Genomic DNA, 15,927 nt, shown 5'->3' on the forward strand with positions numbered 1-15,927 from the left:
GATACATGTTTTTTCTTCTTAAAGAAGTCCCTCCAACATTTCCTATAGTACTGGCTTGGTGGTGATAAATTCCTTTAGCTTATTTTTTGTCTGGGAAGCTCTTTATCTGTCCTTCAACTCTAAATGATAGCTTTGCTGGATAAAGTATTCTTGGTTGTAGATCCTCGGTTTTCATCACCTTGAATATTTTGTGCCAAGTCCTTCTGTCCTGCATAGTTTCTTTTGAGAAATCAGCTGCCAGTCTTATGGGTGCTCCCTTGTAGGTGACTATCTGCTTTTCTCTTGCTGCTTTTAAGATTCTCTCTTTGTATTTGACCTTTGGCATTTTCATTATGATGTGTCTTGGTGTGGGCCTCTTTGGGTTCCTGGTTTTGCTATTCTCTGAGCTTCCTGGGGTTTTATGTCTATTTCCTTCACCAGGTGAGGGAAATTTTCCATCATTATTTCTTCAAATAGCTCTTCAACGTCTTGTTTTCCTTCAAGTACTCCTATGACATGAATATTTTCACATTTAATCGTGTCCCATAGGCTCCTTAAATTATTATTATAGTCTTGGCTTCTTTTTTCTTGTCATTCTAATTGAGTGTCTTTGGCTTCCCCATCTTCTGTATGGGTGGTTTGATCTTCTTCTTTATTCATTCTGTTTTTTCCATCTAATATTCTCTTCATCTCAGATAATGTGTTCTCCATTTCAGACTGGTTCCCTCTTATAATTTCCATTTCCATTTTTATGTTTTTTCTCTTTGTTGAAGTTCTCACTGAATTTATCTACACTTCCCGAAAGTTCATTGAGCATCTTTATAACCAGTATTTTGAATTCTGCATCTGTTAGATTGCTTGACTCCATTATTCCTGGCCCTAATCCTATCCAAAACTCAGATGGAGCCCCACTAATGTGCTGCATATGCCAGCATCTCTACATCTTCATTAAGTGACATAGGGTCACAAAGAGGTGACCCTGCCCTCTAGAACACTATCCAGCACCCCTGACACTGACTGAGGCCCTAACTCTCTTCTGGAAAGCAATCTGGCTATACTCCGGAAAAAGCCTCAAAGGTGACCATGCCTTTTGACCCAATAATACCACTTCTAGAAATCTTAGGGAAATCATCCGAAAATCAGACAAAGATTCGTATACAAAGCTTCATCACAAAATCATGTATAATTTGGGGGAAAATGAAATCCTATACCTAATGATGGAAAAGCCTACAGCCATTAAAAATGTTTTAATTTGTAAGTGTACAAGGAAATGCTTATAATGCAATGTTAAATGGACAGCAATATATAAAACTGCATACAATATTATTCTAACGATTTATTCATTGATTCAATAAACTTTGACCAAGCCCCTAGGTTTCAGGCACTGAGATAAACGGGCTTTGATAAAAAACGTGGTTTAGTCTCTGCTGTCAATCTAGTGGCAGAAACACACAAAAGCAGATCACTCTCAAGCGATACGGAAAGGGCAGAAACGAAGCCAAACCAGGGTGGGGCCTACAGTAACATGGGGTATCAAAGGGACAGGTTGCAGGGGAAGGTGACACTTCAGCTGAGTCTTAAAAAATGAAAAGCTGTTTAATGCTCAGAGAGGGAGGGCTCCAGGTACAGCGAGGTACAGGGGTAAGAAACAGTAGAATGTGTCAAATACATGCACACACAGAAAATAAGGGAAGGGAATAAGCCAAAAAATTAATGATGGTTACCACTGGATAATAGAGTTACAGGTAATTCTTGCTTTTCCTTTATTCTTGATTTTGGAATTCTCACAATGAATCATATAGAACTCAGTGAATCTATACTACTGAATTTATAATCAGAAAAAAACCTTTTTAATGAAGAGGGTAGTTTATAAATATTTCTCAAATATTTTTGAGTTCTAAAAATCTAATTTGAGGTTAAAAAACAATCATGTTAGACGATTTATCTTGGAAAAATATAAACCCTACCCTAGCAAAAAATAGTGCCTTTGAACGATAAAATTTTGAACAAAGACTTTGTGTCTACCTTCTGTTTCCTGTTTTTATTTTTGCCTCATAGAGTGAATCTAAAGTATATTTGTTGTAGAATTTATAGTACTCTGATCCTTCTTTTAATAGTAAGGCATAAAAAGGAGGTCTGAGAAGAGAGGAACAGACGACCGGTCCCCTTCCCGTCATCGTGGCACCATAAGTTTTAACACACATGAATTTAACAGCTCAGCACGGACCCCACGGTCACACTAACAAATAAAGGATCAAGCCCTTCAATCGGCGAGAGCTGTCACAGGACACACAGGGAACCGTGGAAAGAGACAAGAGTAGCGCAGCGCTGTCACCTTTGCAGTCCCAGTTTTCCAATCATCTTCTGCTTCACTTTCCAGATTAGTCACCCAGCTCAAAAAATGTTTACTCAAAGTTACAAAAAGCCTGATTTCTCTACTGCATTTTTTCTCCAAAGGATAATATAACCACATCGAGCAGGGGACCGAATATGTTGAACAGGGGGACCATCCGAAACGGCTCCCAGCCCAGAGCAAGACCCAGGTTGTAAGAGTCTCTTTCACTCTCGGGAGAGTCCTGGTTTGGGCGTGACTGCTCGTAGTCACCCTTCATCTGTGTGACCGTCCCACATTCAGCCCCTGTGCGGTGCCCCCTCCACTCTGGCGCCTCCCTTTACCTGCATGCATACCATCATCAGCTGCCTGCCCCACCTCCCCTCCCAGCAAAAGGAATGCAGACGAGGCAAGTCATCTTCCTCCCTTCCTCCACGAGAGCTTTTCTAGTTGGATATCTCTCTCGAAATTCTAACAAAGGCCAAATTCCAGCAATACTAGCAATATACTCAAGTTTCAAACTAGTCATCTTTTGATGTCCTACTGTCTTGGCTGTTTTACCATAGGACACTCACACCCTCAAACTAGCCAACCCTCAACCCAGTAGTCTGGTCCCTGACAAAGAAATGGTTTTACTGCCATTAGAAATAGACAGTACGCTCTATTTTCTTGGAGGGGGAGGGGGAAGGTCGTGGCCTTTACAACACTCTAGTGTAATCCAGTGCTTACATTATTTTTTTCATTTTAAGTTTCATAAACCGCAAAAGATAATTAACGTCAACACTTTTTGCCTGATCAATAGTATAGAAAACGTTAAATATGCCTAACCACATCCCAGCAGCTGGCGAAGGCTAAGAACCAAAGGCATAACGTGCTCAATTACCAAAAGTACTTTCCTGAGTCACCCGTAACACTGAAAATATTAATATAATCACTTCTCATTAGAATAATATCTTAAAATAAAGACTTATTCTACACTCTTCATCAACATTTGGTGTCAAAGCAATTTTTTTTCAACATTCGGTATTATTTTATGTTTCAGGTGTACAGCATAGTGACCAGACATCCATCGACTTACGAAGTGATCCCACGGGCCAGTCCAGCACCGACCCGGGACCACACAGTCACCACAATACCACTGACCACATTCCCCGTGCTGCACCTACGTCCCCAGGACTATTCCGTAACTGCCAATTTGTACTTCTTAATCCCCTTTACCTTTTCACCGAGCCCCCCAACACCCCTCTTCTCTGGCAATCACCAGTTTGTTCTCTGTACCTATGAGTCTGTTTTCATTTTATTTATTTTGTTCATTAGATTCCACATTTAAGTGAAATCATATGGTATTTGTCTTTCTCTGTCTGACTTACTTCACTTACTGTAATACCCTCTAGGTCCATCCATGTTGTTGCAACTGGTAAGATTTCATTGTTTTTATAGCTGAGTAATATTCCATTGTATCTATGTACAGAGCAATTAAAAAAAAAAGCATTCCACTTGAAAGTGAAATAAGGGGCCAAGTGCAGTGGATGAATGGACAGCTGCCCCATCTTCACCAAGTTTTCTACACATCAGGCTCTTAGGGGTCGCAATTCCAGCTGCTCCCATTTCTAGCTGTTACCTCTCTGAGCCTCGGTTTCCCCATTTAGAAGGTGATAATATAAACATCACTTACAATGCACTATCTGAATTGGAATCTACTTCCGGGTCCACTACCATTAGAAACAGACACACTATAAGAGCCCAGGACACTCAGACTTGGTCTATTACGTCCACTGCCAGAGCCCCAGCAACTATAACGATGCCCACAACAGACAGCACTCAGTAAATATCTGCTGAACAAATGAAAAGTGTTCACCTAACACACAGCAAGGTCTTCTAAAAAAAAAAAATCTTGAGCTTTTTGCCCTTCACATCTTCCTTTTAGGCCCAGATGCTGTTTTCCTTTGGCCTAGGGCTCTGTTTCCCCCAAACAGTATGAATATGTAACACAGCTACTAAAAAGCATCAGATCTGTTAGCTGATTGTGAAATTAGCAGCAGGATCAAGAGCCAACGTTACGCGGCGAAGAATCATCTTGAGAGTGGGATCGTATAATTGGATCTGGCTTTTAAAAACTGATTAAAAAATGATTCTTGCAGTTGCAATTTTATGTCCTCACCAAAAACAGCTCAAGTGGCAGAAAGAGAAGGTACGGTCCCCAGTCTCATTTTTGATCTCACTTGGTTAAACAGACAAGACAACCTAGATGAGATCAAGTAACAGCTACTCCTGATGCTATTCCACAAAATGTATTCTGGTCACTTAAAAGTGCAGTGAAACAGACAGTAGTAAACATTTTTAAAGAATTTTTTAAAACCTAGGTATGTGAAAAGAGGTTTTTTAAACTGACTCACAAAATAATTATTGCTGAAATCAAAGTATAAATTCTTCTGGGGCAGAGTTCTTTCATTTTCTCTAATCACTACCAAATTCTACATTCACACTCACGCTAAATACTCCAAAGCCAATATTCCAGCAAATCTACACAACAGCGTTAGAGAAAGTGGGCTCTTTCAGAGAGAAAAACTGACTCTGGCCCCTGTATGTCCATCAAGTTCTTGGTATGAAAAAAAGATTTCCTTCCTAACACATATCATTAATGTTTAAGCTCCTCCTGCAAATTAAGCATCATCTCTCGGTCAAGGCCACTAGGCCCTTTTTAAAACCGGAAATGGTGACACTGTCACATAACCATCTCATTCCAGGAGGGGTGATGGTACTTTATTACTTGTATGCATTAACATCAAAAAAGACAAAGAGGTGCCCAATGGGACACTTGCACAAGCCATTTTTCTACTTGGCATTCACTAAAATTCTCCCCCTCGCAAGCCATTCTAATCTTAACATACTTCTGTGTCAGGGGAAAGGCCAGAAATCACCGAATTTTTCTTGGCATGAGGACATTTTCACAAAGTAAAAATGAATGAAAAACAACAAAAAAAGCCCTTGCAGATGATCCACCCCATCTGCCCCAAACTGTCCCTTAAGGGAAAAAAAAAAGTGGGGGTGTTTCTTTTGATGAAAAACCACAGAAATGATGCCTGGTCCGTATTTATCATTAGTAAAACATTAACTAACGTAAAAGGTTAATTAACCTCAGTCATCAAGCACAAACGTATATGTGCTGCCATGTGTTAGCATCCTAAAAAAAAATGCCACTCTACCTAACTGATGTTCAAAGCTCAAAAGAGCTATAAATTTCTTCTCCTTGTAGGCTGAGTGTTAATGTTTTAACTGGCCCACAAAATAACTATTGCTGAACCAAAGCATAAATTCTTCTGGCGGGTCTGTATACAGTAAGGTAGTTGGGTTTTTTTTAATTTTTAGCATTTTTAATTTTTTTCTTCACCTTGCCTCAAAATAATTTTATTACCTGCTTTTTTCTGGATGTCCCTATTTCTTAATACCCTGAACATGACAATTTTATGAGTAAATCAAATCACATATAAAAAGATCTACAGAGTACATTATAAAAGTTGCTAGATGTTTTAATTTTCCACTAATTTTCATTCCCCTCGCTGAAATAACTTTTCCTCACTAGAACTAGTACAGACTTTGCCCATCTCTAACATTAAATGTACTTTAATATTTTTGAAAATTACTAATTTGTACAGAATTAGTTTTGGTCAATCGCAATACCTGATAAGTATTTACAGATAAACACCAATAATACTACAGAAAACTAGCCTTTAGACAACATTTTTAACTTAAAAAAATTTTAATTTTATAACCAACATGAATTATAGTTTTAAATACAATTTATACTTTATGAAAACAAGTGTTCTATAAAAATGACCAAAATATGTATTGTAGTTGATAAAGCACAAAAGATGTTTTGAGACAGAAGAAATAAAATGTGTGACATGTTGTTAACCAATGTCACCATTAAAAAAAAAAATGTACATGAAAATGACAGTATGAAAGTAAATACTCATCTCTCGAAAATCTTGATTTTTTAAAAAGTGTATCTATTTGATGAAGTTAAATGAGTTATCCAGAGTCAATACCATGTATCAATATCATGATTTCATGGTAGAAACTTGTTAAAAATTTCAAGAAATTCTATTAATGACATGGCATTATAGTCAGACACATAATAATATCTTCTCTATGAAAACATGAACATCTCTCTCTTTGGTGAGACTTCATGTGTTTTCTAAAATCGTGGGATCTAGTCAAAATCTACCCAGTCATAGCCACCTTCACAGAGAAAGTCAGAGACAAGCAGGACCAGCTACAGAATGTGCAGAGCCTGGCGCACATGAACATGAAAATGCAGGGCCTCTTGCTCAAAAGGCACTAAGACTTTCCAGACAGCAACAGCAGAGCATTCAGCCAAGTGTGGGGCACTTCTGACTGGAGGCCTCATGCCCTGATGACAAGTATAGACACAGTGTCTGACAAAAGGCCTCAACCTGATACAATTCTAGATAAGTGCCTGGCAGGTGATGGGTGTTCAATATGATTTGCTTGAAAATCCTAGTTCAGCTCCCAAAAAAGTCCATAAGCAAAGAGCTATCTCATGTAGTCAGAAAATTTAACTAATTACCATGACATTAGTACACATCTGGAATCTATACGAAACACTGACAGAGACCAAAGAAACAATGTGCGTTGAATACATTTCATAATGTTTAATTATAAAGCTAATTAAGTCAAGGCCGAGCACTTCTCAAAACTAAGATCCAAAAGATACCTCTTGGCACAGCCTGACTACTGTCTTCAGGAAGTGGACAAGACGCTCAAGATATGGCAGCTGGCGGGCAGTTAACACAGTGACATCTGACCCAGAAATCCCACGCCTCCCTAGCCCTGCGGCGGCGGGGATGGTGCCTTCAGAAGACAAAATAAGTGATCTGACTGGAGTAAACTGAGTCACCCGAGTTTTGTCAGTTCTGGCATGCAGCATTTTCTCCTGGGACTTGTCAGGTCCCATCTGCCCAGTTCCCTCCGAGTTCCACCTTCACCGCCTGAGGACATTCCAGCCATCTGGTCACTCCACATTTTAGGAAAAGGAAGCAGGAGGCTGACAGGTGATAACGATGTGGCTCACAGAAAGATGGGCGCTGCGTGAGAAGAGACTTTAGGAAGTAGCAGGGAGCGCGGAAGATTCCAACAGCACCCCCCACACGAGCGGGGGCTGTCACCCTAAGCAGTAAGACACCGTCTTTCATGATCTTGGCGTTAATCCACGCGGAGGGTTTGTTAAGTGTTATATGGGCACCAACTAAAATTCTCACTATGTACAATTCAATCTTACTCTGGAAAAAGAGCGCTAATATATCCCAGGTGTCCACACTGCCAGGGCACTGCACTGGGGACTTTACTGTTCACCGCCCTTAGATAATCTTAAGAACAATGCCATGAGACACGTATGCGGAACCCCATTTTGCAAGTAAGGAAACTGAGGCTCAGAAAGTGTAAGTGCTTTGCCCAGGGTCATCCCACTGTTGGTCCAAGTAAAACCCAGGGATATCTGACTCTGAATTAGAACTCTGACATAGGTTTCTTTCAAGTGCCTACCTTAATCTAACTAATGCAACTGTATGTAGCAATGGGCAAAAAAAAACAAAACAAAACTATTGTAATACAAGAATTAAGAGTCACAAACAGACACAATGTATTCAATTCACGCATTCAACAAACATTTACTGTGGGTCACCCTGTGCCAAGCCCTGTGCCAAGAGCTGGATGAAAAACAGTGAACAAAAAGTCAGGAGCTATGTTGCAGTGGACAGTTCCAATGCAGTGTGGTTAGTATCAGAATAATTTTAAGGGGATACCTTTTCTGTTCTTCCTACTTCTCCCCACCTCCTCCTCCTTCAGCTTCTGCCGATTCTTACTGGTGTAGGAGAGTCTGAGGTCACACATTTGGCTGTGCCTGATCATCGTATCACGAAACTTTTCAGAGCAACAAACACCCGCCAATATCAGAGGTTTTTCATCATCTGCGGTATTTCTCAATTTCAAAAAAATACATGTAATACGGTTTACCCAGAGTAAGACATAATTGAAACGTGTATCTTCATTACAGATTTTTCTAAATGTCAAGATCCTGATCATCTTTAAAGACTAACTCAAATCCTCCCAGAGCCCCTCCCAGCCTTCCCAGTCAGAATCAGCTGCTCTGTCGACCATACTCTCCTTTTTAAAATATCTTTGTTAACTGGACTCTAGCTGGCTGTCTTCTTGTCTCCTCACTGGTGTCTGAGCCCACTGAGGATAAAGACCAGGTCTTATATTCAGGGTGATATCTCCACATGTGTAAGCCTCATACCTAGCACAGAGTAAGCATCCCACATACATTTGTTAAAATTAAACAAACAGAATTAATAACATTCAGATCTTTTACCACATTATTTATTTGCCGCTCATGTTTATTTGTTGATTTGTTTTGTTTTTAAAACTCTAAAAAGTAACTAAGTCTACAGCCAAGCCATCCTGAACAAGTCCGATCCCATTCAATCTCGGAAGCTAAGCAGGGTCGGGCCTGGTTAGTACTTGGATGAGAGACCACCTAGGAAGACCAGGTGCTGTGGGCGTAAAAAATAAATAAATAAATAAATAAAATAAGGAATTGTAAGCTGACAAAGTCCTTGCAATCTGTGAGGTCAACCAAGGGTCGCATCGCCTAAATAAATAAATAAATAAACAATAAAAATCAATAAATAAAAATAAATAAAAAGTAACTAGAATTTGATCAAGGGTGCACCAGATTATGGTTCAAAATTTATATATGGGACGCTTTAGGCCCAAAATGTCCTGCTAGAAATAACATACAAATCTATCTCCACGCCTTTATTTCCTATCTCAAGGAAAGTGAAGAACAGAGTAAACACTGAATAACTACTTACTGAATGAATAAAGGAATAACAGGGAATGGTAAAGATAAAATTTTAAAGGATAAGCTCACCAAATATTTTCTTCTCACTTATTAAGCCATGGCTCCCAGCATCCTCGATGGCTCCCTCACATCCATCCCTGAAGCCTACGCCTCACTCCCGAGCTATCGACTCTCTCTTCCCATTATCTCTTGAACCTACTCCAGTCAGCAATGAAATTGGACTTGTCAAGGTCACTAGTGACCTCCATGTTGCCAAATAACATTGTCAAGTCTTGATCCTCCTCTAATTTCCTTGTTGACACAGAACAGAGTTGAACACTCCCCTCCACCATGAAACACTTTCTTCTCCCGATGCCAGGACTCCATGGTTTCTTGACTTAGCTCCAGCTCAGTGGCTGTCCCTCGTCAGTCTCCTTTGCTGAGCCTTTCCAGAAATCTTTTCCTCTTTATCTCCTCACCTCTGGGATGACTGGAGGCTCAGTCCTCCTTCCTGAATTGCAAACTCAATGTATATCCAACAGGTTACTTGACATCTTCATGTGGATAAATAATAGGCAATATAATCACAATATAATCAAAACAGGCAGTTTAATTTCTCCTTCCAAATCTTCTCTCTCAATTTCCCCCATCTCAGTATACAACAGCTCCATTTTTCAAGATGCTTAGGTTAAAGCTCTTGGTATCACGATGGCAGAGATGGCTAACTGCCTGCTACTATACACGGAGCCGCTCTTGCATTTGGTTGTGGCCACGTGATTAAGTTCTAACCAAGAGATGTAAGCAGTGATGTGTGACACTTTCTGATCCTGTCCTTAAGGGACAGGAACACGCTCTCCCTTTCTCCTTTAGTGTCTTCCTGAGGGCTGTAACGAAGACGTGCTTAGAGGACCTGGAGCAGCCGTCTGGGACTACCCACTAGATGCCTCGCACTGAGGATGAGAGAGCACAGAACACAGTAAGTCTGGCTCCCCGGTAACCATGGAATTACTGAACCAACTCTCAATCCCCTATTCAGACTTTTACTTAAAAGAAAAGTAAGCTTCCATCTTGTTTAAGCTATTATTATGTTGCATTTCTCGGCTGCAGCAACCAAACCAATATCCTAACAAATACATAGAATCTGGAAGCTGGAAGGAATCACCCCGTCATAGAAGATAAATATGTGGCAAAGGCCTAGGGCACGGCACAGACACAGATATTACAGGATGGGAGGCTGGTAACCCATTTGGCCACAGTAAAACATTTGGTAAAACCTGTGGCACCTCAGAAAACAGGCTGTGTGCCAACGTGGCCTGTGGTTCCAGGGGAACTGGTTGAACAGTTTGGAATTTGGGTGCTTATTGGCTTCCTGCCACTGTAAGCAAAAAGTTCCCCAAGAATGAGACAGACTCAAGCTGCAGCTTGCCGATTTGCATGCAGAGTTAAAAGGGAAGACAGGTGTGCCTGGTCCACGGTCTGCAGACTAAGTTTACTCAGAGCCTAGAAATCCAGGGGCTAAGTAGGGCCGAAAAGCCAGCTCCTTCAGGACCCAGCAGGAAACGCTGCAGAAACCGTTCAGCCCAGGAAAGGGGGATTCTCCAAAAACCTGGCCCCAGAGGAAAAGAGACACTGAAAAATGACCACAGAGGGCAAAAGACAAGGGAGTTCCTCCAACACAGTAGACAGACCAGGCTGCCAAGTGGGCTCGGTCAGGGACTGCCACCACTGACAAGGCGGGGAGCCCCCACGACACAGCCTGGCAGGAGCTGATGATGGCTCCGGACCAGTGAGGGGTCCACGTGCCCAGTCGTCTTTTTCCCAAATGGAGTTGAGTTTTTAATTCCATTACCCTCTCCTACTCCACCGCAGACCCTGGGAACGGGGAGCACTGGGTAGCTTATATTTTAATCCAGAGGTTCCTGGACTGTACACTGCCCAGAGATTCCGGCCTCTGAAGTCGACTGAGGGTCGTCTCCTTTGGGAAGGTCAACGGTGCGTTTTAGATTTGGGAAGAAGGGTTGGTTAAAGGCCTAGGCTGTGCTCTCCTTCTAACATAAGGGAACTTTTGGCTGAACATGGCTACCCAGTAAAAACCACACTTCTCGGCTTCCTGGCATATAGCTGTGGCCATGCAACAGGTTCTGGCCAGTGGGAGGTGAGCAGAAGTGACCGGTGCAACTGCCAAGCTGTGCCATTAAAGAGAAGGAACATGACTTCCTCTCCTCTCCTCTCTTCCCGCTGGCTAGAACGCAGACACACACGGACCAAAGATGGAAGCTATATATTAGGCAAGTGGGTACAGTAAGACAGAGGCGCCTGGCCCCTAATGAGCACAGAGCTCATTACATATACATACAGTATATGCCTAGCATCGTTCTAGACCATGAGGATTTACTCTCTCCACCAGAACCCCGGTCCTGAGGCTCCCGTATTGGCCTCTTAACCTTTCTTGGTTTCCCCCTCTATTCCCTCTCTTCACAGCAGCCAGAAGGATTCCTTTAAAACAGAAATCAGAATGTCAGCCCCACAAAGGCAGGGGTCTCTGCCTGTATTGTTCACGAGTAAATCCTCATGGTCTAGAACGATGCTAGGCATATACTGTATGTCATCAAACATAAGGTGACACTGATTATAACCTGTGCCACTATTTTTTGTACCATCGAGAAAAAAAATACTGCCCATGAAACCACAGCAAAACACACTAACAATAGACAGGGACAGAGTAGTCATCAGTTACATCAGCCTCTCACTGCTTTCAAACTTCTTTCTGAGGAACGGGGAGTGTCTCTGACCAGTTAAATTGCTTGCGTACGAAAGGCAATCCTTCTAATTGTATGTTCGATTTCAAAATGTGACAGTGGCTTCAGAGATTTGTGGATCTCTGCCTGTCTAAAGCTCCCTAATGCACTCAGTTGCTGCTTTGCAATAAAATACGGAATTGTGGTCATTCCTCCGACAACAAACATTTTCTTTATTAATATCAAATTGACACCCCGCCGCTGTTTCCATTCCTCTCTGCATACAAAGCAACATTTGCTTTCATTGCTGATCAAAGCATAATTAATTTACTTGAAAGCATTTAAAATGGCAACGAAAATTAACACTCAACTGAAGGGGCAATAATATGAACAGGTATAACTAGGTTCCCACGTAAACAAGAAACGACAAGTGTGTCATAACTGCCACCTGGCCAATGGTGATTACACTGTTATAAGAAACATCCCAATTTCAAAGATGTTAAAATGCGGGGGTAAAAAAAAGAGCAGGGGTCGTTCCAGAATCTCCTGAAACCCAGTTTTAAGAACTCGGTAAGTTTTTGCTGACAGAACGAGTAACTTCGTCTCCTGCCACTGCGCCCTGGCTTAGCAGGCTCCAACCACGCTTGTCTCCCTGCTGTTCCCAGAGCAGACGAAGGATGCGCCCCGGTTCCTGCTGCTCCCTGTAACTGCGAACATAAATTTCTATTCAAAAGCCACTTCCTAAAACTGCACACACTCCACACACCCCATTGCGCTCCACCCCTTTGGCCTACTTTATTTTTCTTCATAGTCTTATCAAACGACATCTTCTGTGTACAGTATATGTTTATCAAGTCTCCTCCCACTAGAACGAAGCTCCATGCAAGATGGGCTCATGTGGTGTCTGACACGCAGCACGTGAACAATAAGTGTCATTGAATGAGCTGCTTATAGGAAGACATCTCCACCCCAGACACAGTGAAAGCACCTCCTTGAGAAATACACTCTGCTCGGAGCAAAGGCCTGAAGCCCTAGGGCCCATGAGAAGCCTTTCCATTCATCCTCTCCCCAACAAGAGCAGAGGGCTACTCCATGATATCCGCTCTTGGCAACACTAGGGCTTCCACTTCGCATCTCAAAAGGAACAATACAAATGCTGTAAACGTTGCAGCGTGCTGAGGTTATGTGTTTGGAGGTAGTTCACTAAAGGCATTAAGAACGCTGGAACCAGTCCCTGGATCAGCAACCAGGGTTACTGCCTACTAGTCGTGTGCCTCTCAGCAAATTACTTAATGTCTATCAGCCTCAATGTTCTTATCTGTGAAACGGGAATAATACCAACCTTACTGAACAAGCATATATTAAGAGCTCAATAAATGTCAGCTGATATCATTGTCATTCTCTGTCTCTTGGCTAAAATGAACAACAGGAGTAGAGAAGGGGCCTGGCAGGCTACATTTCACTCTCCTACCATGCTTGAGGAAGAAATATCCTGGTTTTAAAGTGCATGGTGCAATCATCTATGAAAAGGTCAAAGAGATGGAGATGTCAGAATAGAAAGGCCAGGGGTGGGGGTCTCTAGGTTGGTTCATCTTTCAGTGGTCCAAAAGAACTCATCGCTCTCTCTCATATCTGCTCCTTGTCTGGAATTCCTTATCCCTCCCCCAGTCCATCTTTCTCCCAAGCTAGAAACTAAGGACTCAGTTTTTCTTTGCTCCTCCCCTACCTCCACCTTCTTCACATCAAACTCATCGTTAGAAGTGGCTTAACTTTGATACTAGATTCTGGTGTCTGCCCTCCTCCGTCCCCACTGCCCGCACCTTACTTCGGACACACTCCTGCATAGCAATGACAGCTCCTAATTTGTCTCCCAACCTGCAGCCACCTTCTACGCCCTTGCCAACCATCTTTCTAATCCCTTAAGATCTCACAAAGGCCTCTTAACAGTCTTACTGGGAAAGTCCAAACTCCAAGCATTTCTGAAAACCCTCCAAGATTCGGCTCCCCCAGGCAAAATCCTGTCTCCAGTCCCATATTTCTTGCTCTTTCCTGAGCTCCCCAGACTCACAGCCAATTCCAAGAGTCCTTCTCCTAGCAACTACTATTCACCACAAACATCATTTTTTCTTGAAAGTCTACACTAAGACACTACCCCAACAGGGGTCCCTCCTTGCTTTCTTTAATGTCTTGTGCATACCTCCGCAATAGTTCTAAGCATCCTATACTGTTACTGTTGGACTCCTGCCCACCTCTATCTTCACCCTCTCCCCCAGTTATAGTATAATTTCTTTAAGAAAAAGGGTTGTCTTTCTCCTAACCTACCTAACACATTGCTGGGGATACACAGCATCTTTTTAAAAAATATCTGTTGAGTGAACAATTTTGGAAGGGTGTGATGAGTCAGGACAAAAAAAGGCTGTAAACTTGATTACATCATGAATACATTCATGAAAAACAACACTTCTATAGAAAAACTATGCACATCAAGCATGTTAGTAGGATATTTATATAGAAGCTGTGGTGAATTGACTGCAAGTCGTTAAGCAATAAAATGTAATAAAAAGAGTTTTTAGATCAGGAACCCTGGGTTTGAATTCCAAGTGTCACCTCTAAGCCAGGCCACTATGAACAAATTACTTAACCTAAATCTCAGTTGCCTCATCTATAAAGTAAGAAAAATTGAAGAACCTCTTGATTGCACCATTCTTTTCAAATAAGATAGTGGCTGTCAAGAGCCTGGCACAGAGCAGGCTTCTAAAGTCGTTAATAAATATCAGTCCCTCCCCACAGAAAGAACATGACCAGAAAGTCCAAGGTCACATATTCCACATTTGAGAAGGAAGATTTAACACTCTTCTGAAACCTTGACCACACCCTGAATCCCAGCCAGCCATCTTGAAGATGAACTAGGTCATAAGGAAGATTTAGCAAAATCATTTCAATGCAATCTCATCACCACAGTGGAAAAACAGTGTAAAATACCTGCCCTACTCACAGCATCATATGAAAAACAACTCGAGCAGGATATGGAATGAATATAATGTAAATAATGACGCTTTGGAATGTAGGTTCCTGAAGAGAATGAACTTAGTCATGCATCTGCTCTATAGAGCAATGAACTCACTATAATGCGCCAAACAAATAATAAACGGCAATGACTTTAATGAAGTTCTCAACTTAAAAAGTACAAGAGAAGAAAAACACAAGAATTCGAGGTGATGTATGAGAGAGATCAAAAAGTGGCTAGAATGGAAAATCCTCTAGCGCTACTAGTCTGGTTATATCTGCCTCTATTTTTCACAGACTGGACTCATACATTTTCATTCTGTTAAAACAGGAAACTCTGCCTTACCTAATTGCCTATTTACATTGAAAGATCACTGTCTTGTTTGTTTTCACCCTGAGATGTAATGTCTGAATTTTCAGTAACATAAATGTCTTATTTTCTAACCAAATGAATGTCACCTATTATCTATCTGCGACACAGGTTTCCACCAGTAGAGTAACAATACAAAGGCAAAAGCTTTGGAAATGTCTCCGTTGATGACTGCTCACCTAATCCCAGAATTAAAGGAAATGAATTAAAATTAATACTTAAAGAGACTTTTCCCCCAAAAAAATTTGTTCTAGGTTCTGCTGAGAGTAAAATTATCAGTTATTGAACTGTTTGTCCCTTTGTGTTCATTTGTTGAACATAATTTTATATTGATCTTATATCAGTGAATTTTATTTTCACATTTATTTTACTCTTCTGTTGACCTTGAAAAATGTTTTTCTATCTCCTCCATAACAATTACATTTGTTTCTTATATAGTCATTAAAAAAAACACCTTCCTCAAGGTCTGAAGTGAAGAGTCACGGTTCAAATAGCCAGTATCTTTAACTGGTCTGTATGCTTTACTGGTTTGAAAACAATTTCTTGGTGAAAATTCAAGTATGTAAAAATTTCTAAACCAGGGACAATTTGGAGAACATCAAGAAAATAAATTAAAGGACTACTAAAAAACATACTC

The 15,927-nt window shown here is 41.2% G+C and overlaps 1 protein-coding gene and 1 pseudogene across 2 annotated transcripts in view; one reads left to right on the forward strand and one right to left on the reverse strand.

The window, feature by feature from the left end:
* Positions 1-15,927, reverse strand: part of UBE4B (ubiquitination factor E4B) — a 109,290-nt gene that overhangs the window by 91,250 nt on the left and 2,113 nt on the right. The window lies entirely within an intron of this gene.
* Positions 8,777-8,895, forward strand: LOC112481858 (annotated as a pseudogene).

The sequence above is a fragment of the Pteropus alecto genome, unplaced genomic scaffold, assembly GCF_000325575.1.
Source record: "Pteropus alecto unplaced genomic scaffold, ASM32557v1 scaffold125, whole genome shotgun sequence".
Lineage (NCBI taxonomy): Eukaryota > Metazoa > Chordata > Mammalia > Chiroptera > Pteropodidae > Pteropus > Pteropus alecto.